The 25,545-nt window shown below is 52.7% G+C and overlaps 2 long non-coding RNA genes across 2 annotated transcripts; one reads left to right on the forward strand and one right to left on the reverse strand.

Moving 5' to 3' along the window:
• Positions 1-431: 431 nt before the first annotated feature.
• Positions 432-3,717, forward strand: LOC119086572. The gene is made up of 4 exons (XR_005089879.1): positions 432-875; positions 1,858-1,986; positions 2,557-2,749; positions 2,992-3,717. It is a non-coding gene; the product is annotated as an uncharacterized LOC119086572 (long non-coding RNA).
• On the reverse strand, positions 1,308-25,545 carry LOC119086573. Its single transcript, XR_005089880.1, has 3 exons — positions 25,381-25,545; positions 10,500-10,503; positions 1,308-1,323 (listed from the first exon to the last, which is right to left on the reverse strand). It is a non-coding gene; the product is annotated as an uncharacterized LOC119086573 (long non-coding RNA).

Raw genomic sequence — 25,545 nt, forward strand, 5'->3', positions numbered from 1 at the left:
ATTTCTCTGTCAGCCAGGGGCCAGTTTTCCAGTCCCAGGGTGAAATTTCCTGGGCCTTGCCACCCACTAGTTCCAAATTTGGAGGTAATATTTCTTAGAAGGAACGGAATCTCTGCTTAGGCGAGGAGTCGTGTCTCGGGTAGGGGAGGGGCTGAGGAGTAGAGGAGGGCATTTGGGACACCAGGAAGGAAAGACAGACAGACACGTAAAGTTCTTTCTGGAAAACCCTTCATCTCCTTCTGAGGGGAGGGGAGGGGTACATACGTCTATATGGCTTTGTGGGAGGTGGCCCTGTAAAGTGACTATTGTCAAGGTGATGGAAGTGTTTTGAGCCATTGCCAACAAGGCAGGAAAAGGACTGGATCAAAGAACTGGGGGGGGGGGAACACTGTCTATGGGGTCACAGTGACCTCACCAGTCACCTGATCTCCCCCTCTGCCTGCCTCACGGCTTCCTGGTTGAGGGTTCACACCCCTCATTCCTCTCAGATGAGTTCAGAACCCACTGTGGAGGTCGCTCTCCCGATCAAGAGCTGGCTTTGGTGGACAAGCCCTGTTCAGGGTTGCATGGCAGGATGGGAAAATGAGTCAGGAGATGTGAAAACATCCTTCCTCTCAGAGCCAGGGTTCCTCGTCCACAAAGCAGAGATGGTGGAAGCCGATGGAGACCACGGCAAGGCTCACAGAGGGAGGTCACAACACCTCCGCGTCCCTTTGTCCTGTCTGTCCGTGGGGTCGTGCATCATCGTGGCCCAAACATGCGGCTCTCCAGCAGGGGTCGGAGACAGTCGGTCCTCAGTTTCTCCAAGCCAGTCCTGAGCAGCTTCTCATCCTCATCTCCTTGACGTCCACTGACAGGCATGCGAGCATCCTCACGTGAGCCACCTGTGCTAAAATGAAACCAACACGTTTCCATATGTCTGTCTGTCCTGTTCCATCCCCTTCCATTGCCTCCTTCTCTCCCTTACTTCCTGTTTCCTTCCTGATGCTCCTTCCTCCTTCCCCCCACCTGCCCATCATCCACAGGAAGATGGGTTCCTTTGTCCGCCCCTCCCCTTTCTTCTTTCCTCTTTTTTTTTTCTACTTCCTCCTTCTTAAGCACCCAGAAGTCCTGCAGTCAGTAAAACAGCCCCCCACCTGCAGTCTTGGCTGCTCTTCTGAGAGAGAGGCAACAAAACCTGTAAGAAATGCACACTGTACCACACCGATGCAGCAAGCAGAGAGCAGTGGAGGAAAAAGGCAGGGTGTGCATGGAGGGGGAAGGGAGGAGCACCTCAGGGCAGGTCTGGGATGGTCCCTGGGCAATGGTGACAGATCTGCAAAGCTCGTGACCGCAGGACTTGTCAGAGCCTTCAGAGCGTGGCCTTGTCCTAGGCTGTGGGCCGTGGGAAAGAGGTGGCAGTCTTGGAGGTCTTATACCATTTGGGGGGGCTGCTCCTCACGGCATACACAGGAGTTTGGGTTGGCAGCCTGCAAGGCTTGAGACAGTCTGAGAAGGGGTGCTCTCAGACCTCAAGAGGAAGGGGCTCTGCCTCACGGCAGAACCTGTCTCCCTACCCTGTGATGACCCACAGCCCTGTCTCCTGCACTTTTCCCTGGGACAGACCTCCTCAATGCTTCGCATGGTTCTCATAGGTGTGGGACTGGCTGAGGCTCACAGCCGAGGCTCCCTGTCTGGTGGGCAGCCTGGGAAACCCCCTCACTTCTCTCGTGTGCTCCAGTGGACACCTGACTTCCAGAGATGGTCACTCCCCTGCGCTCACTTCCGTCTGTGGGCCTCAGCTCTACCTCCAGTTGAGAATGGAAGGTAGCTGTGGCCTGGACCTGCCTCAAACTACAGCAACTCTGTGCTTCTCAGCCCCACAGCCAGCAGCCCCCCCTCAGGAGACTGGACAAGGATACCCGGGCTTTCTCAGGAGGTCACAGGACCCACACGTGGACTCTGTAGGAAAGAGAGCTTGACAGGGCAAGGAGGAGATCAGCTGAGGTTCGTTTTGAGTTCTAGCTTTTTTCTTTTCTTTCTTTTTCTGCTGCTATTTATTGGTTGGCTTGTTTTTGACAAAGTCTCGTGTAGCCCAGGCTAGCCTTAAACTCCCAGTGCACTGAAGATAACCTTGAACCTCTGCTTCTACATTTCAAGTGCTAGACCACTGCCCCTAGTCTATGCTGACTCAAACTCAGGGCTTTGTGTATGCCCGACAATCTACCAGCTGAGCTGTGTCCCCATGTAAAACAGTGGTCTGTTGTCCTCTTCAGCTTCACCTGGTGCCTGGCCTGTGGCCCAGGGATAGTTCTCGGTGGGGAGCAAACCAACAATGCTGTAGTGAGAAGATGTCACCTGCAGCTATGTGAGAGGAGCTGTCTGGTCATTTAACGCGGGAGTGGGGGTGGGGCTTGTTCAATAAAACCGATGCACGACCAGGGATTGGCAGGCCTAGTGAAAACTGTCTGTGACAGGCACAGCAGCCAGGGTGAATGATCTCTGGGACCTGGTCATGTTGCTTCAGGAGCTGCCTGCAGATTGAGATACAAAGGCTGCTGATTTTTTTTTTTTAAGGAATAATGGGTGTTCTCCCAAAGAAGGAGCTGGAAGGACCTGGGCTCAACGATTCATCTTGGCATTTTGGGCCACGGCAATGCCTCTGCAGCTTACGGTTTTTCTAGCATACGAGCCTCACTTTCCTAAAGCATAGACGCCTCCCCCCACAATACTGTTTTGAGCACCAACCAAGAGAGCGTGAAAGTGTGGGGTAAGGCTCCGGGTGCGGCCCGTTTGGTGGTCTGAGTGAGAATGCATGTGAGGTTTGAGTGAGAATGTCCCCATAAGCTCATATACTTGAATGCTTAGTCACCAGGGAGTGGCACTATTTGAAAGGATTAGAAGGATTAAGAGGTGTGGCCTTACTGGAGGAAGTGTGTCACCAAGGGTGGGCTTTGAGGTTCCACATGCCCACACCATTCCCAGTTGCTTCTCTCTGCTTCCCGCTTGCAGTTCAGGATTTGTGCTCCGGCCACCGCGCCAGCCTGCCGCTACACCTGCCTACCATGATGGAGATGGATCTCTCTGGAACTGTAAGCCCAAATAAACCCTTCTTCCTTCTGCAAGTGGCCTTGGTCATGACATTTTATCACAGCAACAGAAAAGTGACTAACATACGTGTGTATAAAAAACAGGGCCATGACTGTCTGTAGTCACGGCCTCAGGAGCGCTGTGACCTTGAAACCTGTCCATGCATACAGATCAACCTAGTCTTGGGAAGGCTGCCTGATACTCAGGGGATGGCTAACCACTGAACTCTTATTCATCTCACAATGCCCGGCCCACATTGCCCTCCTTTAAAGGAAGTCTTGCTACTTAGCAGACCTGGAGTGAAGGCAGTGGACCCTTCTCTTTGTTGTCTTGAAGTGTCAGCCTGGGAAGCTGGGGCACTGTTTCTCCTCCTTATATGAGGCTGGGTGCTTCCGGAAGGCTGCTGCCCTGATGCTGACCTCTGAACTCCAGCTCTTCATGGAGGAGTAACCGGTATCCAGCAGGTGCTCAGGTGCAGCTGGGGGGAGACGGAGAGGGAACGAGGAGCAAACCCCCGCTCCCTTTATTCAAGTGAGGACGGCGGGAAGACGTGTGGTTCCGAGCTATAAACGGACCTGTATTTTTAAATGCACTGGGGGAGGGGGGTTCTATTTAAAGGAGCCCTGATGTAAAGCTTTTCTGTAAAATAAAGACATCTTGAGTATATGAATAGTTGCCCCCTGACATATCTGTTTATAAATTCTTTTTTTCCCCCAGGATGGGAAAGAATGATACTTAAAAAAAATCATTTGATAAATGTTTATGAAGTGTGCACTGGATGCCAGGCTATGTGCAGGATGTGGGCAGGACAGTGGGTGGCACCATCCTCCTAGAACCCGGGGACACACCAGGCCCAGCAGCTCAGTTACACAGCCTCGCCTCCCCTCCAGGTCTGTGTCCACTTCACGTCTCTGAACTTCAGCTGCCTGAACCAACTGATACAATGGGAAGGTGTGTCTCCGCTGTTGGGAGAACTACCTGGTCCCAAAGGCATTCACTTCCACAGTTAGGAGGCCGCTTGGAAAGGATGTTGCCTAGGGTGTGCACCCCTGACAGTCTCAAAGTGGCTTCTCTTCAACCTAACCGCAAATCTGTGTGCCTTGCTGCTCACCTGCTAAGTGAGACAAACATACCTGTACTATGTCATATGATGACATAGTAGATTTAAAATTCCAGGTAGACGTTTGAGGTCATTTAAAGCATACCTAGTTGCCGGGACAGGGTCTCTCCAACGCCCCCGTCCTCCTGGAAGAAGGTGGCCTCCTGGGCTCCAGAGCCTTCATCTCCCAGGCAGCACGGTCCCTGGCGTAGAGACTGAGCTGAGGACGGAGGCGGGTCTCCAGGCTGGGGATATAGCTCAATGGGTAGCGTGCTTGCACAGCAACGGGGAGGTCCCCAGTTTCAGTCCTGGCCCCAAAGAGACTGTGCAGTAGTGAACATACGTACTACTAACTATCAGATTGTGAAGGCAGGAGTTCAAGGCCATCCTCTGCTACATATGAGCTCAAGACCATCACGAGCTAGAGGAGACCAGAGGACAGATACAGGCTGGGGCCCTGATGGGACGGCCCACAGGCAGCTTCACTCACAGCTCTGGGAGCGAGAACAGAAAGTGTGACATGTGCTGCTCTTGCCCCTGGGCTGCTGGTGGACTCAGGAGCTCACGGATCCTCTAAGTCATTGTCTCCAATACTTCCCTCTGAACCCTCCTCTGGGCTCAGTGTGCTTGGACACCTGGTCCTCATCCTCCTGGTTCTGCTGAATCCTCCCGGGGCTGGATGGATTTCAGCTCTGCTCTGTGATTCAGCCAACAACGGTAGAACATTCATTGTCCTCTACTTCCAGATGATTCCACACACTAGTTCTCACCATCCTGGATAGAGAAACCCTTTTAAGAAGGCGCTGCCTTCACCCCATTTTACAGGAGCATAAACTGAGCCGCAGAATGCTCGTCTTTGGTCAAGGTCACTCACACATAGTGCCCTGCCACAGCCTCTCGGGAGGAACACAGAGCTGTTCCTGAGGTCCTCTGACCTTGCTCCCCACCCTCCACCCCCCTAGAGTTCCTCTTTGGTTCATACTGCCAAAATGCCTTCTGATATTTTCAACAAAGACAGTGGGCTCAGCCTTGCGCCTTCCCAGCAACCATAAAGAACAGGACGTGTCATTAGGGAGGTAAATTTAGCCCATGACCAAATTTGGGCAAGGCTGCTGCTGGTAGGACCCAAGAGGGGTTGAGAGTCTGGCCCAAGGTCTTCCAACAATCAGGTCACTTGGGAAGAACGAAAACAATCGGCGTTTTGAGCCTCTGCCATCTGGGCTGCCTCGGTCCCATTCGGTTAAAACCCGACTCAGCCAGCAACCCGGGAGACCCACCGGGGCTCTGTGCACGGGTGCAGCATTTCCTGTTTTTATTTTTTATTGGGGTGTGGGGGGGAATCATTTCTTTTGCTCCACGGCTTTCCCCTCCAACACTCCACCCCAGAAAGGGTTACAATCCGAGGCAAAGCTTTACTGTAAGCACAAAGAGCTAATATTGGCAGATTGGGGTTTCTGTGAATATTCATTGTAATCTGCGACTTGGTGAGCTGGGATCGCTCCCTCCTGCAAGCTGCACACTTATAACTTGTGAATTCATAAATATTTACGAATTCACACAGTCATCACCGATAAATTATTTCATCTGACAGTTCCACACAGGCTCTGCCTGGCTTTGTGCAAGTCTGATCAAATCTCGCGCAAACTCTTGGGTGACAAGCGCTGATGGAGTATGTATGGCTCGAGCCGGCACCGGATCTCATAGATCCGAATGGGTCACTAGTGGAGATTTACAAGAACCTGGGTGCGGGGGCTGTGTTCCATGGGCTGCTAGGTGCTCTCTGCAACTGTACATACATTTATAGCCCCGAGTCTTGGGCTGTGCCAGAAACATTGGGACGTGAGCCATGGAAAGAGGGGTGGCCAGGACCTGGGCAGGCAGGATGCCTCCCTGCAACCTGGGGGTAACAGTTCTCAAGACTCTGCACACGTGGGTAACAAAAATGTGGGTACCTACACCGAAGCCCCCAGCCCAGGGTCCCTCCTCCAGGAAGTTCAATCATACCCTCTTCCTCCTTCCTTATTTAACAAAAGTATGAATACTCACCAGTTCCGAGTGACCTGGGCCTCAGAGACTTCGAAAGTCTTTCCTCTCTTTGCACTCAACGTCACGGGGGTGTTTCTCTGTGTAGTTTTGATTAGTGGCGGCTACCCCAAACCTGGCTCACCCTCTGGAGCTGCTTAGACCTCCCTCCCTATCTGCCTGCAAAGACAAGACATTCCTGGCCACCCTGCTGTTGAGAGTGTAAGGGTTACGGGTGAGTTTCTGAGTGTTGGTTTGACACCTACCCAGGGCCCTGTTGACGGGGCCGAAGGCCACCCCAGCTCCGTGTCTCAGCCTGCCTGTTCCAGTCCACCCTGCAGCTTGTGCTGGGCTCCTCTGTCGGTTGAGAATCATGTTTCATCCCTGCCCCAGGACTCTCACACTTCTGTTTCCTCTCTCTCCTTCTGCAATGCCCTTCCTTCCACAGAAACCTGTCTCCGAGGCCCCCCGAGTACGGCCACCTCCTTAGAGACCCTTCCTCATGCTGTAGCCAACCCTTCATCCAGTGTCTTTCTCTTTCCCAGCACAAACTCACACCATCTTTCCCCCTTTTCTTATTTTCTGTCTTTATCCACGGAGGAGGGCCTTCGGTCTCTGACCTCAGCCTCCCTTTCTCCCGCCTGCCTCCAGCAGCAAATGGTGCGTCCTACATGTTCAACAAACACTGCCTTGATCGAATGAACACATGCACATGGCTACAGATAGGTCAGGTGCCAGGCTTACAGGGTCCAGGCTCCTCCATTTCTTAGGTTTGTGACCACGTGTGACTGAGACTTACTTGTCCCAGCTGAGACTTACTTATTTATTAGCCAGTTTTTAAAGATATGGTAACAACATTACCTGGTTCATCTATTTTTCTAAGAAACTTCAAGGAGTTTCAGAGTCTCAAAGGCCCGCCCTCCCATAGACTCCTCCAGCCTCTCACAGTCTCCCCCAGCCTCCCATAGCCTCCCCAGCCTCCCCAGCCTCTCACATTCTCCTCCAGCCTCCCATAGCCTCCCCAGCCTCCCCCAGCCTCCCATAGCCTCCCCCAGCCTCCCATAGCCTCCCCCAGCCTCCCCCAGTCTCCCCAGCCTCCCACAGTCTCCCCCAGCCTCCCCAGCCTCCCATAGCCTCCCCCAGCCTCCCCAGCCTCCCAGCCTTCCCCAGCATCCCCCAGCCTCCCACAGTCTCCCCCAGCCTCCCCCAGCCTCCCATAGCCTCCCCAGCCTCTTCCAGCCTCCCCCAGCACCCCCAGTCTCCCACAGCCTCCCACAGTCTCCCCAACCTCCCCGGCTTCCTCAGCTACATCGCAGGGATTCTTTCTTGTGGACAATTGCTAACTTACGCACTGAATGAAGAAGCCTAGATCTGCTCACTCCTCCTGTGAGGATCCTGCAACACGCCTGGTCTGAATACCTCTGACCTTTCCTTCTAGTACCTCCAAGCCTGTTTCTGGGGATACCCCATCAGATTTTGAGGAGACACACTTTGAATTTGAAGTCAGGGTGCCCGGGATCAGAGACACCATGGCAGACATGCTGGCAGAATAGAGACTCCATGTGGAGAGAACCAACCCTGCAGCCTAAGGTCTAGCCTTGTGGATGCTTCCAGCAGCAGACAGACCTTTCACACACACACACACACACACACACACACACACACACACACACACACACACGTGTACTGAGCACCACACGTAAGTGCAAACATGGATGTAAACACATGCTCTCATACGCCAAGTGTCTTCCCACGTCACTTAAGGAAAACTCAGGCGAAGAAAGAGAGAGAGTTGCTTCTTGCAAACTTTGTAAACTCCGCAGCTGCCATTGGGTAAATCTCTTTTGTCTTCTCTTCCCTTTATTTATTTTTCCCCAGAATTTCCAAGAGGAGTGTTTTTGAGCATGTCTGCTGACAAGCGTGCACACGTGCCCAGAGTCGGGGAGCCATGGGCCCGTCGCTAACTTGTTAGACGGCAGGTAGATTACAATCATAAATAAATGATCTGCTGTCTGCTTGCATTCGGGCTTGTAGCTTTTAAAGTGTGTCTGTCATCGTGGAATCAGATTTAGTCAAACGCTGTGTAACTGCGAAATTATCCTATCCTTACCTTTTTATTCTCCTTATAATGGACAGTTAAATTGGATTTTCAAATTTGAAGTGCATATGTTTTTCAAATCCCCAGAGGCTGTCTAGTTTTTCATTTCTAAAGCAACTCACTAATGTTTATCATTACCACACAGGAATATTACAATTCTTAAGGGGCACCTTACAAATCAGTGCAGGAGAAATGCGCTTTATCGTCTCAAAATGAAACCAATTTCTCAGCTGATTTGCAATTTATTTACATGTTAGCATTTGATTTCCGGCTGATTTGTAACCCCACATGGCTCTGTCTCGGGTTTATTTAGAAAGCACACAACAGTGGTCGGGAAGGCTGTGGAGCGCCTTGTGTTGTGGGGCACCTGTGCCTCCCAGGCTGGGAAACGTCTCCAGGCTCTTCTCTTTGGTTGCATCTCATCTCCAGGGGAGTCCAGTGTCCAGAATGTGTTCACAGGGCGCCAGCTCTGCATGGAGCTGGCGGGGGGAGGGGGAGTGAGCAGCAGCATTTCCTAGGGCGCTGTACACACCCCAGAGTGAGCAGCCAGGGGTAGAGGAGACTTGGAATGCGGAGCTTGTGTTCAGGGCGCGTACACAGAGCCCTGGTGGGTATCGAAACATTGCAACACCAGCATTTAAACAGCGCTGGAACTGCCTGTGAGAAACTCACTGGGCTTCACCATATAATCTGCCCGACCACTTCATTATCCACCCATTGCCGGTTACCCCTCTGGCTACCCCTCCATCCTTCCAACCATACCTCTTCCATATTTGCCTCCTCCAACCCATCCACCCAACCATCTACTGATTATCCACTTACCTGCCCATTCTTCTATTCACCCATTATCCATCCACCTGCCCACTCATCATTCATCCACCTGCCTATCTGCCCATCCATTCATCCATCTACCCACCCATCCATCCATTCATTCATCCATCTATCCACCCATCCACCTATCCATCCATTCATCCATTTATCCACCCAATCCACTTAACTACCCATTTCCCATCTTCCTATCCATCAACCCAACTATCAGTTCATTCCTCTGTCTATCTAATTATTAATCCACCCACCCACCCATTCATTCAACCAGGATTTAGAAATGACCAAACAATAACCTGACTTGACACGCATGAAGTGCAAGGTTAAGCAAAGGAGACAAACTATTCTGTCTCAGGACCATGAGGCTCCAACTCCTTAATGCAGGCGACAGCGCTGAATAAACACGAGATACCACGTGTAGAGTATGTGCTGTGTTAGAGATTGGGTTACACATCAGCTCACTTCCTTCCAGCTAAGTACCATAGACCAGCAATGGAATCCCACCGTTCGCTTGTGGGGTTTGCTCTGTTCGTCTGTGACGCGGGACAACCAAGATGGAATGCCGGGCTGGCAGGGAGACTCACATAGAGAGCAAAGCATGGCTGCCAGGTAGCATCCTCCTCTTCTTCAGCCTGTGCCTCTCTTCACTGGTACTCTCGCTACAGAGAAGAGGGTGGCATCAAGCTGAGATGAAGGCTGTGACGTGATGGCCGTGTCTTCGGAGCAGAGTGTATGGTACAGTAGGTGTGGCTAGCACTGGGCTCTGGAAGCAGCTTACAGTGGCCTTAGGAGTCTTCTAGGAGATGGGGAGATGAGGCTGGGCGTGGGACTCATGGGCCTGTAGATCAGGATTTCAAAGGCCTTGGGCATGAGGCCGTAGAGGGACATCTTGTCTTGGGGATGATAGTCAGCATTTGGGGGGGCTCAGTCTAGCCCACAGCCCCACCTAATTTGTGGTGACTCAGAAGCTCTGTTGGACAGAGGGAAATCATGGAGGAAGGAGCTCTGGTGGGTGCTGGAGGGCAGGGAGACGGCACCAAGGGCCCTGCACCCCTGCACCCCGGAGGCTGGAGACGGCAGGAGAGCAGCAGATGGGGTTTGAAGGAGCCCCCGTTAGCACAGAGTCCCCAACACGGGAGGTGTATTTCCTCCTTCCTCTCTTCATATCTGCCTGCGCCATACACAGCCTCTCTGAATAAATTTGCATATTTTTATGCTATGAGCAGCCGGCACCAAAAGGAGCAAGCAGCTCCCTCCCCCAGCTCCCTCCCTCTCCCGCCCTCCTCTATGCAAGCCCACTTGCATCCAGCAGGCTTCCAGATTCCTCCTCTTCTGAAGACTCAGGGGCCGGGGACTTCTGAAAGAGCCCAGTACACACATGGACACATCCCTTACCCTCCCTGTGCTGGACAGGACAAATGATGGGATGTCTCGTCATACACGCTGACAGAAAAGACCTCACAGGAGGCCCAGGCTCCTCTTTTATAACTGGTGTACCAATTAGGACAATTTATTTTGCCAGGAACTGAAAACCTAATTCAAATTAACTTAAAAAAAAAAAAAAAAAAAAAGACGAAGGCTCTAGACTTGTGTACCAGGAAAGCTACAAGTTTCAGTTTTCAGGTGACGCTGGATCCAGCAGCTCCATGCTGTCACTCACTAAGGAAATGTCACTTGCTGCCTACTTCCTGTCTCTCGGCTCATCTAACTCAGTCTAAGTGTCCTTCCTTGTGGCCCAGGGCTCTGCCTCTCCTGACCCAGCATGGAGGACGGGGAGGGTCTTCCCTGGAGTGTTGTCCCTGATATGTACTCTTGATTGGATATTCAGTTCCCATACCCACATCTGATTGGATCACTGTGTTCAGAGAGTGGGAATATGTTAATTGGCCTTTCCTGGGCCGTGGGCTCCTGTCAGTCATCATGGAAGCTCCCAGAAGGGTCAGTACAAAGCCAGCCGGTGGTGTCAGGGTCAGGATGGGCCAAGCTCAGCTGCAGAGACTGACAGGAGTTCACCTAACAAGGACAACACCTGCTTTTAATTCTCCCGGGGATTATGGCTGAGGTGACTCCCCTGGAAGCTGTTGTTGGCCTGCAGACCATTCCTCCAGGACATTGCCATATCAGACACCCATGCTTCCCAATCAAGGAGGGACAGGAGGGTGCCACCTCAGCTGTGACCTTACCTCATCTGCTTGTGGGACTGTTCGGATTTCGGACAAGCCTTCCCAGGGTCCCTGCAAGGAGAGGTGAACTGGAGAAGCCAGGAGGAGGCAATGATTGTTTCCAGAGATGAGGGAGCTGGGGACCTGACTCCCATCACGGTCGGCGGGTCTCGCATTGCCCCAGAGTTGCCTGGAGGGATAGGCTACCTGCCTTGTAGAAGTTCACCTTCCACCAGGGACAGGCTGGGAAGGGGAGAGGGATGCGGAGGTTTGAATAAGAATGGCCTCCATAGACTCATGTACTTGAATAGCTTAGTCACCATGGAGTGGCACTATTTGAAAGGGTTAGAAGGATTACGAGGTGTGGCCTTGTTGGAGGAAGTGTGTCCCTCCGGGTGGGCCTAGTGAGTCTCTCTTGAGGGTCGGAATGTAGCTTTTAGCTATTGCCTCAACATCTTGCATGTCACCGTGCCCCCCCTCCCCCATTGATAATGGCCTAAACCTCTGAAACTGTAAGCCACCTGCCAGTTAACTTTCTTTTATAAGTGTTGGCTTGGTCATGGTGTCTCTTCACAGGAATAGGACAGAGACTGAGAAGAAGAGGATTTAGAACCTATTGTTCCTGGACTTTTCCCAAGGATGAATTTATTAGTACAAATTGATAGAGGAGGCAGCTGAGCCTGGAGGTGTAGATTGACTCTCTCCAGGTCACTCAGTGGTGCTGGCCCAGTGTCTGGATGGCTAGTGGAGTCCTCATTCGCACTCCATCCACACGGAATCTTCTCTTCTGTTCCCACTGTTCCTCCACAGTCGGCTGTGGGTTTCCTGACCAGCCCTGACACTGGGTCTAGGAATGACTGACACTGATGGCTGTTGAACCTCGGGAACTCAAGGTGGTACTCTCCTGCCACTGGTGCCTTCCTGTAGGCAGCTGCGGTCCGACGGTGCATTTGCCATTTCCAGGTGGCAAAGGGCACGCTGCTCCTTATGACGGCGACTGCCTAGGAAGCTGCCTGCACAGTATGACGGTAAGGTTCTTTCAGGTGCACACCCTACCGCTGGGTTTCTCACTCGCTGCAACAAAACATCTGACAAAGGCATCTTAAGGGGGACGTTTTATTACTTTGGCTCCCAGTGAGAGGGTGGAGCAGCCACAGCAGAGAAGTCACGGTTGGGGGAGCGGGAGGCAGCTGTCTGAGGAATGCCGGCTGGGGTCCAGCTCACATTCTTCTTTGTCTTCACTCTAGGGCAACCCAGCCCATGGGACAGTGACGTTCACATCCAGGGAGGGTTTCCCAATCCCCGTTAACCAATCTAGAGACTTCCTCACAGACAGGCCCAGAGGTGTGTCTCCCAGGTGACTCCAAGTCACATCTGTGCTTTCACGCTCCCGCCACTCCTGGGTTCTGAGGTTCTGGGCTCAGTTTCCATGGAGAACCGAGGGTCACTGATGCCACCTCGAGCTGCCGGTGTTCTGACTTCTAGAACCTTCTGCTTGTCTGCATGGTTTATGGCCGGGAACGGGGTTACGTGCGCCTGGTCAGGGATTGACATATCATGCGAGAAATCCTTTGTGTTGTTAGTGGCCAAGAAATGCTCTCACAGGTTGACGGGTGCAGTCTGCTGTATGACCTGTGGCAAGGGACGCGATCTCTCAGAGCTCAAGTGTTCTCATCTGTGAAATGGGCAGAGTATGAAGCTCCCCAGAGTCTCGCAGTGGAGTCAATAGGATGGCACACAGAGTTCTTACTTAGTGCTTGGTGCACAGTAGGTGTTCAGTAAACAGCAGCACTACAAACTCACGAGATTGCCAGCTGCCTAGCACTGTGCAGTTAAGGGTTTGCGAGCATCAACCCAGCTCTTCTGGGGCCCTTAGAGGCCCTTCACCCCATTTTACAGACATGTTTATCTAATTAGAAATATGATGATATCATATTGCAGTCCAAGCTCGGTCGCTTACACATGGCCCCGTGGTTTCCAGTCACCAAGTCTCTAATACTTTGCTTTGACCTAATTCTACAGAGTCACTTTTTAGGACAGTGTCCTCATGCTAAGCATGGAAGTGTGTCTGTACCCCGCTGCATATCCTATATGCCTGCAATATGTATGCTACACATTATATATACCCACAAAACACCCAGCGCTGCCTGCAGAGATCAGCAGACATGGACGCCATCTGTTCCCACGCTTCAACCCAGTGCTGGGCACACAAACTCTGAGGGCCAGCCTCGTCACCCCGAAGACACCGTATCAGATCGCAGGGTGGCTCTTTCTCTGGAGCGCACTGAGTGTCGGCTAGGACACACTCCTGCCTGCAGTGGACAGTGCGCCAGCCAAACCCCAAATGCCTGACAAGAAGCAGCCGGAGGGTCTATTTTGGTTTCTGACTTGAGAAGGAATAGGCACCATGACAGGAGCATGAGGCAGCTGGTCGCGCTGCCTCCTCAGAAGGAGACCGGCCCGGGTGCTCAGCCGACCTCTCATGTTTAGCCAGTCTGCATTTCCTCACAGAAACAATCAGAGTCCTGTTTCCATGGTGACGCTAAATTCCATCAAGTTGACCAACCATCACATCTAATACGAGTTCTGTGAAGGCCCCAGCCACAGGGCTACAGCAGCTGCTTGGCTAGTACCGTGTGTGTGTGTGTGTGTGTGTGTGTGTGTGTGTGTGTGTGTGTGTGTGTGATGTGTGGTGACCGACCCTAACACCAGTATTCTTCAAGAAGTGGTCAGGGCCCCAGGCTCTGCTCACCTCACCTGGCTGCTCAGTTATTGCAACTTTGCTGGCCGCTAGCCAAGTTGTCCTGTCTCTGCTGCCAGCCTCCTACTCCCCACCCCACCTCGTGATGGTGTCCCCAGGGCCCTTTGGCTCTCTCCTCCCTCTGGCCCTTCTCCTGGCGGCTCCCCAGACAGCCCTGGGAGACACAGGGAGGGAGGGGGATGGTGGGGATCACAGGGCCCGGTGAAGGGAATTTGGGGAGCCTTTGCGTGGAAGGAAGGGCCTGAAAGAAAGAAAGGATTTTCTAGAAGCAATAATACAGGAAGTGGAAGTCTCCTGGCATGTGCATTCGGTTCCTGAGTTCAATCCCAGAAACCACATGGCAGAATCAACCCCTTCAAGTTGTCCTCTGACCTCCACAAGTACACCATAGCATGTAGACACACACACACACACACACACACACACACACACACACACACACACACAAAGACACGAATGAATGAATGAATGAATGTAATGAGTCAGCTTGGTTTGGCTACCTGACGTCAGGCCCAGAGAGGGGTCAGACTTTCCAAGAGACACACAGTAAACCATTTTTTCCCTTCAACAAACGTTTATGGGGGAACCCTATTAATATGTCAGCCACTGTGCTGGCTGCTGGCCAGAGGAAATGACTAAATCTCATCCTGTCCCCTGTACATCCAGGGCAGTGAGGCAGGGTCATGCTAAACAAACAAACAAACAAACAAACAAACAACCCAGAGTTTAGAGAGCTTCATCTTCCTAGAGGACTTGAGAGGATTCCCGGGGGTGGCAATTGGCTTGGGCGGGTGTTTGCTCTACATAAGTGACCATAGCAAGCGTGGCAGTACTTCCTCACCCAGTGCCCAAGCAGACAGTTTTAATCTATTCCAGAGCACACGATCCCAATATGGCTACCAAACTGAGCCAGGGTGCTGCATGAAGGAAGATGGTGGTGGATTCAGAGCAAGAAGCAGGTTGAGGGCACACACGCTACATAGAGTACTCTTGCATGTCACGGCTGAGGCCTCAGCCTCAGAGGGTCCTCCTGCCTGAGGTCACAGCTACCTCAACTCCAGTTTACAACCTTCCTTTCTGGAACTCCTTGGCTGTTTCAGAGTACAGTCTGATCCCATAAATGCTGGCATTTCCCACTCCTGGAGGATCTGCTTCCTCCAGCATCCATGAATACGTGGTCTTGTAGACCCCTTTCCAATAGCACCTCTCTTTATTAGCAGATGCCTAAGGCTTAGATAGCCATATGGGTGCTGAGTGCTCTAGCATGGATTAGTAATGTCTGCCCTGGATTGGGTAAAGAAGCAGTGGTATGTCTGATATGGTCTTTCTAAGTCTGGGCTCACAAACGCATTCCCTTTGACTTTGTAGGACAAAATCTCCCACCCCCGGGTGAGCTCTACCATCCGTAAGGGAATAGAGGAATTCTTATGAAGGTGACATGTTTACTGGGTGGGAGCCACCCTAGAGCTCAGCCCGGCATCCTCTGGGTCTTTGATTTGCTCAGGATCACCAGGGGCATTCTTCCCCTGCTGCAGCTTTCTGAACCTTCTTATACAAAGCAGCTCCTGTCCCACTGAGGTGAGTCCCACAGCCTCAGAATGGCGGAAGGCCAAGTCTCATTTCAGAGGCACAGATCAAACACAAAGGCGGCCTGGCCCCTCCCAGTGTTCCTCTTACTGCGTCTTGGCTATTCTTCCGGTGGGGTGTCACTGACCCCCACTGTACCCCGGACCTTCACACTTCAAATGGCAAAACGGTATGCATCACCCCCCCGGAAAAAATTCCAGCAAGATATTAATAGATAAATAAAAATAGCTTCCTGGAGAAAGAGGAAGCCACGCAGCAAAATGATTCCTTTCTGTGCATAAACTCATGAATAATCAAATCGCACCCCCCCCCGCCCCCAAGGAGCCAGCTTGGCTTTGGGCTCTCAGTTCTTCACCCCCATCCCACGACGTTCCTCCTGGAAGGTCACCTCCAACCCCCGAAGCCCAGAGCCTGGTTGGTGGTTCTCATGCCATGTCCTCATGTCCCCTCCCAGGACCACCCCCCACCCCTTTCAAAGAGACGTTCATTTCTGGTGCTATGGAAACGTGTGGACATCTGAATGAAGTGCTGGGGCTGTGCTCGGGGGAATCGCCAGCAGGAAGGAGAGTCGATAAGATAATGGGGTGTGTGTGGGGGGGGGCGAGTGTCTCAGGCAACAGCTTTGTGAGCGGAACCAGAGCCCAGCTTCGGGCTTCTTGGGTGTCACATTTTAACCTACCAGCTGCCTTGGAAGCAAGATGATCCACCCTGCCTTTTTTTTTTTCCTTCTTCTTCCTTAAAAAAAAAAAAAAAAAAAAAAAAAAAAGATTTATTTTTTTATTTTCCCTCATGTGTTGAGGGAGGAAGCCGTGACAGGGACGAGTGACAGCCCGCTAATTATTCCCTTACTGCCACTGCTGTTCTGGCTCTGGACGCGCTGCTCATTTCTCCCGGCTCCTCGCTGAATAATGCATGCGCCCCATCCGTACGCGGGCGGCGGGCGGGCGGGCGGCGCCTCCCGGGACTGCAGTCTAACTAGCTGATAACTGATTCAGTTTGTAAGCAGGGCCGCGGGGAGTTGCTAGGAAAAGTAGCCAAGAACATACTCCACGCTTCTCCCTGGTTCCTGGCGAACATCAAGGGGAGGCCGGCTGGAGCGCGGGCGGGTGGGGGCCCTGTGGTCCTGGGAGGGTACTTGACCCCACTCGAGGAGGAGGGACCTCGGCACTTGCTGTGAGAGAGGGAGTGATCGCGGGAAGGCTGTTAACGATCAACACAGTTATGGTTACTCAAAATCTTACCACAGACAGCCCTGGTCTAAGGTTAGACTCTTAAAAAAACACGTGCTTTTGTGATAGAGTGATTCTCTGACACAAACTAAGACAGTTACAGAGTCGTAGGGACACTGTTGTTTATCTGCTATCACGGACCATGCCTGGCATTGTATGGGATAAGAACCCGTGAGCAGCAATACATTGTATCAGCTAGCTACTACAGTGTGACTGCTGTATAACAAGTGGGCCTTGTAGTTCATTCCTCACAGCAACACTTAACTGCTCTTTTTGGCTTGGGGTCTGAGGGAGTTTAATCTTGGGCCGATTTCTGCTTGTCCCTGGCAGGGCTCGGCTGTAGGCTGCAGGCTTTAGGTTTTAGGTCGAGTCAGATCTGCCCTTAGGTCTCATGGCAGGGCCTACGCAAGAGGGCAGGGCTAGCGCACCACAGAAATGTGGGCACGGGGTTCCCGTTCTCTGTCTTGTCTACACAGCGTCTACTAATGGTCCGGTCCATTTACTAAGTTAAATCCCACAATCACATTCATCAAGGAGGCCAGCACTGCCCACCAGTGCGGGCCTCTGAAGATCCTCCTCTGCTACAGGGAACACAATGTCCCTCACTCACCCTGCTGGCCTTGGCCTTGTCAGGATGTACTGGGGCCCCTGACTGTGAGTGGAATACCCCGGAAGCTGCCATGCCGACCTGTTCCCAACAGGCAGGTGGGCCCAGCCTTCTTTGGGAAGCATGGGAAGATCTAGCTGTCCGTCAGTCAATCTCAACCTGGCTCCTCTATTCAGTCTGCTGATCTCCAGGAGTTCTGGTGGGGTTAGCAAGAAAGCCTCCACTTCCTTCATCAAAGGGCTGGAGACTGAGCAAAAGCTTCCCTGTTTCGAGGCTGAATGGTCTACAATCGGCTCCCCTTAGCGATTGAGGATCAACTTCTACTGAGCGTCAATCTAGCTACAGTGCCAGGAGCTGAGGCTGGGAGAGCTCCACCTCGCATTCCTGTGGCCACACAGGTAGGATGCCTGGCAGGGAGAGGACTCCAGACTGAATAGCATGGAAAGGAACAGATAGGCCCTTTGAACAAACGCTTTGTGGATGAGAAGCATGGGCGCGGAGAGTCCAGCAGCATGCGGAGGGCCACCCGTTGGTTCCGTGTCTGTTTGTCCAGTACCTTCCATGTCCGCCGCCGCCGCTGCTCTAAACCCTCTGCGTTGTGTCCTGACATGTCCCCTAGGATGTCAGGTGTGGGGATTGGAGCAGAGTGTGGCAAGGGTGAAGAGGAGATGCCCCACGTCCTCCAGGTGTGGGCTCTGAGCCACACAACTGTCACACTGTGCATCCAGCCTCTGCAAACCACAGCCCATCCATTTCAGCTCTTAGCACGGACATCCTTCCAGAAGACTGGTGAGCAGGGTCCAGTGCCTGTGTCCTCCACCCTGTCCGGTGGACAGCGGATAACAAGACCGGAGGTAAAGAGCTGGAGGGGAACTCAGGTCCCGATACCTTCTGGCTGTCTGGCACACAGATATGCGTCTGCCCTGGGTACCCACCAGGCACTGTCTGCACCAGGGTCCCTGTCAGGGTAGCAGGCAGGCTGTTGGCAGGTGGCTTGGAATAGCAGCATGGACAATTTCCAGACCCCCCTTTCACGGTCTCCAGGGTGCAGAACTCAGAGCCTGGGACCCCCAAACTGTGGACTCATGCAGACTGTTTCCAAAGCAAAAGGTACCTGCATTTGACTGTGCTGTGGGATGTTCTGTATGGCAAATGTGTTGCTCTGATTGGTCAATAAATAAAACACTGATTGGCCAGTGGCTGGGCAGGAAGTATAGGCGGGACTAACAGAGAGGAGAAAAGAAAGAACAGGAAGGCAGTCCCTCTATGGAGAAAGGACATTAAGCTTCCACCATGTCACTGCTTAGAGGACTCCCCAAGCTCTAGAACCTTTCTGAGCAGCACCCCCTCCAACTACCCTGTGTCCCTCTGACTACCTCTGTTACCCTCAAGAACCCTGCTGTGGCTGCTCTGGTGCCCAGAGCCTCTTCCTAGCCCTTTCTCTACCAGCGAAACACATTGAATTCAGTAGGCGCTCAATGCACGTCTACTGGAGCCATATGCCAGTGTGGAAATCTTCCTTACCATTATGCAAAGATCCTGTTTAGAGGGGGATTCCTTCTCCAGCCCTTCCCAGATCAGAACTGGGGAAATGAAACCTGTTTGGGTGCTCTCTGTCCATCCCCGCTGACTGGCCAGGTTGCGACACTGCTAGGTAGCATTTGTTCAAGGAGGCATAGATGACCACTGGCGTGCAGGATAACCTCCGTGGTCCCAGCTGCTCACACAGCAGACACTGCTGAGAGGCCACAGCACCCGTCCATGCTCGGGGCCTCTATGCAGCCACAAGAAATCACTTCAGTGGGCACCAAGGCAATGCCTTCCTGGTCTTCACGGCTGTGTGTCATTAACTCCAGACTTTAGATAAATGGCCTCCCAAGGTGTGTCTTCATGGCTGTCATAACCACCACCCCAGGCAGCTCTTGTGGCAGTGGTAGCAGTGTCTCCTCCCAGGGCTCCGAGCCCATCGGTGCTAGAAACACACGGGCCACAGACACTTTGGGGGCTGTGGTGACGTGTGAAGAAACACCCTTTGGAGGCCACTGAGCCCAAATCCCTCTGGGTGCTGTTTCTCTCTCATCTCACGGTCTCCAGGGTGCAGAACTCAGAGCCTGGGACCCCCAAACTGTGGACTCAGCAGACTGTTTCCAAAGCAAAAGGTGCCTGCATTTGACTGTGCAGATACACGCGGCTGAGGAATGACATTCAAGACAGTGGCAGAATGGTGAAGGGGCAAGTCTAAGAAAGACAGCTGGTGCCCCGGTGCCTCCTGGCCCCTCCGCACCCTCGGCTCCAATGTGCACAAAGAGAGGACATCTCTGTGGGGAGGTAGTTATTATCGTGGTGTAGGCACCACGCTCCTGCCAGGGACTTCTTCAAGGGGCAGAAACATGAGCCCCAGTCCCTCCTCCATGGCGTGGATCCCCACCCCTGGGAGAGGTACTTTGAAGAGGCCAGGGGGGCAGAGCACACACATGAAGAGAGCTGTCTCCACACATGAAGAGAGCTGTCTCTACCTCACCACTTTGTTCAGTTTTGCAGATGGGGAAACTGAGGCCGGAGAAATGATGAAAGCAGCCTGGGCTCTTGGAACAACGATTACAGGACGTCCATCCAGCTGTGGGTTCCAGTGCCCATGAGCTCCAGGAAAGGCCACCGCTCAGACTCGTTCCTTTACGCCTTCACTAGCTCCTCCACTCCCCCCGGTCTCTTCCAGCATGCCGGGAGCAGGCCACAGTCTAGCTGTGGGAATGGACCATGTTCTGACTTACTCTGAGATGATTTCGGTAGGGTAACAGTGTTTGTTCTGCGTTGGGGCAGACTTCACAGAAGCTGGGTTGTGTCGGCCTAGGCTTTGCAGTATGAATAAGAGTTAATGAGGTGGTTACATGGAGGGAAGCCATGAGAGGATGAGGAAGGGGAAGAGAGAGAGAATCGTGTGGAGTGTCGACCTGCGGATTCAGTCGAGGGACAGTGAGCGCCTCCTGTACTCCATCAGTTTCCTGAGTGTGGAGGGGCACTGTGAGGGCACTGGCAGCTGATCAGGCCCCTTGAGGGCACGAGGCAGGTGGCGAACCCGGGTATAGCTTCTATCAGACTCTTCCCCGAGGAAGCAGAGGCTGGAAGCTGAGTTCCAGCTCTATAGTGGGTAGCTGTTCCGACTTTGACCTGGAAGTACTACCCTCGGTGAGGCTTTGGGTAACTGTTACATCTACCTATGACCTTCCTTGAGGCGAGGCCGAGAAGGGAGCCCTTAAGACCCTATCTGGATGTGCCAGCTCTCTTGGTTCCTGGTGATCCTGGATGCTGGATGGTAGACCAAGCGGAGTTCTCCAGAGAACCCAGCTGGACTGCACCTCGCCTCTCCCCGATCCTGTAACCAACCCCTTTACTATCTGTAAGTTACCCCCAAAATAAACCTCCTTTTTAACTACATGGAGTTGCCTTAATAAATCCTCCACTACAGCTCAGCTGGTCACAGCACAGCCGTACTGCCTGTCACATTCGGCATCCTGCCCCTGGTCACAAACCCTGAGATGGCTAAAGTTCATCTCGGACATTCCCGTACGAGCCCTGCTCCTCACGAGATGGTCAGCAATGACAAGTCCACTTCTCTCAGTGATGCCGCCTCAGCACATCACCTCAGGGTTGCTTGGCCAGGTTTCCAAAGCAGTAAGTCAGTAGAGTTCCCTCTTCAGAAGCCTCTGGGAGGAGCCAACAGCACAGTCTGTTGCATACAAGCTTTTGCAGGGTTATTGAATCAGAGACCGCCATCGCAGCTCTGGCCAGATCCGTAAACGCCTGGTTTGATAGGTTGGAAGGACATGGAGGTCTCTGAGGCTTGCTAGGGTCTCTGTTTCTGCAGAGTGAGGCAGGCCTTGGCTGGGGAGGCTGCTGTGGTCCAGTCCACTTGTGGTTTACGGGTGGAGGAGGAGGCTGTCATTGTGGGCCCACAAGTGTTGGGCATTGGGCAGGTGTTTTGTCTCTACCCTCGCTGTCTGGGCCGCTCAGGCCTTGGGTGAACCTGAGCAGCTCAAACTGAAACAATTAGAAAATTATTGGCTGCATGTGTCCACCCAGTGATTCTGTGATGGTAGCGGGGCTCTATATGGGGCTCTATATGGGGCTCTCGGCTCCTGAGGGGGCTCTGGTGGCCTCGGGGACTTGCATCTTACACAAAGTCCCGTTCCTAGTCTATGAATGAGACAGAAGCCTAGTAAAGGAGCCCCAGCTCACGGTGTTAGTGTGGGCTGTTTCACACTAAAGCATCAGCAGTGTGGGCTGGTTCACACTAAAGCATCAGCAGTGTGGGCTAGTTCACACTGAAGCATCAGCAGTGTGTTTTACTTGTTCACACTAAAGCATCAGCAGTGTGGGCCGGTTCACACTAAAGCGTCAGCAGTGTGCTGAATGCAGACTCTCCAAGGGACAGGGATGGGGCCTCAGCTGTCTCTGTCTGGGACAAGGGAGGACTTTGTACAGCTCCTGTTGGCCAGAGGAGGACACTGTGTCTCAGAGAGGGCCATGTGGTCTCAGAACTTGAGGCCCCAGGACACAGCTTTCCCTGAGCTGGCTTTGTACAGTTCTTTGTTGACTCAGGCACACTGGATCAGGTGCCCTTGATTGGAGGGATCTAAACCATCGTTCTAAAAGCAGTAAGGTGAGGTTCAGGGTCATGATTGCCTCATCCAAGATTACTCAGTAGAAGTGGGGAGAGTGAGGATTCGAACCCACAGCTATCTGTCCCTAGGGCTTGTACTTCTGCTGAGTGGAGAGCACACAACCTCTCCCACCCTGGGGTGTCTGCCATGGCCAGTCTGGTTTCTGCAGGTTGAGGGTAGTATTTTCTACCCTGATCCAGAGCCACCCATAACTTTGACCCTGAGGGTGGGTTCAGATGGGGGCAGCCATACCAGGTAAGTACGGAGGTTCTGAGAAAACTACAGCTAGAACCACCTGTGACCCAGCTCTGCCCCTCCAGGGAGGGACCAGAGTCCTGAAGATCCATGCTCATTGCTGCTCTGTTCACAGGAGCCAGGAAGTGAAACCTGCCTGGATGTCCATCAACAGAGGCGTGGACAAAGAAAACGTGATATGTTATTCATATTGTAACAGGGCATGTTATTCAGCACAAAGAGAAACACTATCATCTGGAGGAAAATGAATGGAACTGGCATCATCGTGTTTAGTGAAATAAGCCAGGCGGAGACCAACAGCGTGTGTTTTCCTCTCACCTGTGGAATGTTCATAGAATAAAAAGAAGACATGAAAACAGAGGTGGACTACTGTTGTGGAGAGACAAGCCGGGGTGGGGTGGGGGAAAGGGGGTACAAGACAGGCTGGGGGTGAATGTGGTCGAGGGCCATTGTAAACAGGTGCAAATGCTCTGATGAAACCCACTGTGTTGTGTGAACCATTCTTGACAATAAGGATAATTTAAGGCGAAGCTCGGGGCTTGGGCCCCAACTCCAGCTGGGCTTCCAGCGTGGGCACCTCTCCCACAGTGCTGCTGGAAGAAGCCCCTGCTTCCCAGCCCTGCCCATAGGGTGGAGGTGCAGATGTCATGATCTTCCCACAGGGCTAATGCCAAGGATTCTCCTAAGAACTGTGCACGTGTGAACTCCTCCAGCTCTGGGCAGGTCACCCTTCAAACAGCAGGAAGCCCACAGAGCAGAAGCCACTTGTCCCCAATCATGTGCAGCTGGGCTCAGTGACAGAGCCCATGCACAGATCTAAGTGCCTCAGTTTCCCTGTTAAGAGGAACCTTGTGTTTGCGGCAACTACACACCGGTGCTGATGTCCCAAGCCCTGGCTCTGAGGTAGCTGCCCTGAGAATGTGGGTCCACCCTGGGACATGTCCAGCTGTCCCTAGCCCTGAAGTCAGTCCTACTGCTGGTCACTCACCCTCCACTTAAAGCAATGCTTGCTTGATTCCTGAATGCATATTCATGCCCCAGGGCCTTTGTGCATACTGCTATAATTCTGAGTCAACTCAAAAAGAAATTCCTGGACGCAGGCAGAGGTCTCAGGGAATTAAGTCCTTGTGGTGTGAGTGGCTGGACCTGAGTTCAGTTCCCAGAGTCCACATGAAGCCAGACACAGTGGCGTGCATCTGTCTGAGTTCTCCCACGGTGAGACAGAAGGAGGAGACAGGCGAATCTCCAGAAGTTCAAAGACCAAGTAGCTTGGTGCAGTAAATGGAGGCAGAGCCTTTTGTCCTGATCACCCGGTGCAAATAAACACACAAAGCTTAAATTAATTACAGAATGCTCGGCCGATGGCCCAGGCTTATTGCTAACTAGCTCTTACTTTTAAATTAACCCGTTTTTATTAATCTATGTATTTCCACGTGGTCCGTGGCTTTACCAGTCCTCTGGCATCTTGCTTCTTAGGCGGCCTGCTCACAGCTGGCTCAACTCCACCCCTCTTCCTCCTCAGATTGATTGTTCTGCCTAACCTCATCCTGCCTTGCCATAGGCCAAAACAGCTTTAATATCAACCAGTGAGAGCAACACATATTCACAGTGCACAGAAGGACCACCCCACAGCACAGGTGGCAGAATATAAATAAGGGACAAGGGTGAAGGTGAGGATGGGCATCTGAGTTCGTCCTCTAACTTAAACATGTGTGGCACTTAACTCCTTTAGGAAGCTTCTAGCTGCCCCTCCCCACCTCCCGACCCCACTATCTGCTGGAGGGTCCTGTAGTAATGGTGACTGCCCTGCACCCTCACCTGCCCTGGGGTCTCCCAGCAGGTGTCTGAAGTGGGGTGATTGGGGGGGGGGACCTGGATACAGGTGTGGAATGAGAGCATGCTGATTGGATAAACATGTGACCAAGTGAATTCTGTCCTGGAACCGCAGCCCAGGCCTCACTGTTAGTCACATAGGGTCCTGAGTTCTGCTCTGGCTCAGCCATGACACCCTATCGCAAGGTCTTGGGAAAGATAGAAGCCCAGCTTCCCTGTCTGTGAGTGAGTGAGGGGGAAGGTCGCTTGCTGTGGGATGGTCTGTATGTCAAATTACTCTGATTGGTCAATAAATAAAACACTGATTGGCCAGTGGCTAGGCAGGAAGTATAGGCGGGACTAACAGAGAGGAGAAAAGAAAGAACAGGAAGGCAGAAGGAGACACTGCCAGCCACCGCCAGGACAAGCACCATGTGAAGATGCTGGTGAGCCATGAGCCACGAGGCAAGGTATAGATTTATGGAAATGGATTAATTTAAGCTATAAGAACAGTTAGCAAGAAGCCTGCCATGGCCATACAGTTTGTAAGCAATATAAGTCTCTGTGTTTACTTGATTGGGTCTGAGCGGCTGTGGGACTGGTGGGTGAGAGAGATTTGTCCTGACTGTGGGCCAGGCAGGAAAACTCTAGCTACAGTCACTGGTCTCAGCACAGCTGTGGCTCCATCCGTCTGGAGACCAGGGTCAGCGTGATGGTCCTCAGGTAGGAAGGGAGGATGAACAGGGTTGTGTTTGTGGTGTGGGTGTCCTCAGAGTCATGTGTGCTGGTCCCCTCTGTGAGACAGGACGACAGGGTACCTAAGGGCCCGATTCTGCAGGGAGGTTGGACGTCAGGGTGATGCTCCTGGCCTGGAGCTGGTGGCTGTGTCTAGAGACGAAGGTTAAACTGGTAGGTCCACATATACAGTTGCCAACCAAAGACCCACTGGAGTGGGCGCTGGCAGCTGCCTTGCTGCCGTGACAGGATCCCTGAGGTAAACGGTGTCCAGGAGGGGACGCCATTTAGACACTTAGAGGTCTTAGAGGCTTTGGGCCACAGTGGCCCCAGATATCACAACTCAGTTGATGGTGGCTGAGAAGTGAGAGTTGGGGGAAAGGGTGTGAGTCTTAATGCCCCTCAAGGGCACACATCTACTGATCAGCATGGGAGTTTTGACCTGCTCTGTTTCCAACCTGGGCCGGTTCACCCCTCTTAGGCAACCTGGTGGTCCCCCGCTCCCGGGAGGTCACCATTGATGCCGAACTTAGTGCGGACACCCAATCGGCATAGCGCACTACAGCCCAGAATTCCTGGATTCAAGTGATCCTCCTGTCTCAGCTTCCCGAGTAGCTGGGACT

This window comes from Peromyscus leucopus, chromosome 23 (assembly GCF_004664715.2).
Source record: "Peromyscus leucopus breed LL Stock chromosome 23, UCI_PerLeu_2.1, whole genome shotgun sequence".
In the NCBI taxonomy this organism is placed as follows: domain Eukaryota; kingdom Metazoa; phylum Chordata; class Mammalia; order Rodentia; family Cricetidae; genus Peromyscus; species Peromyscus leucopus.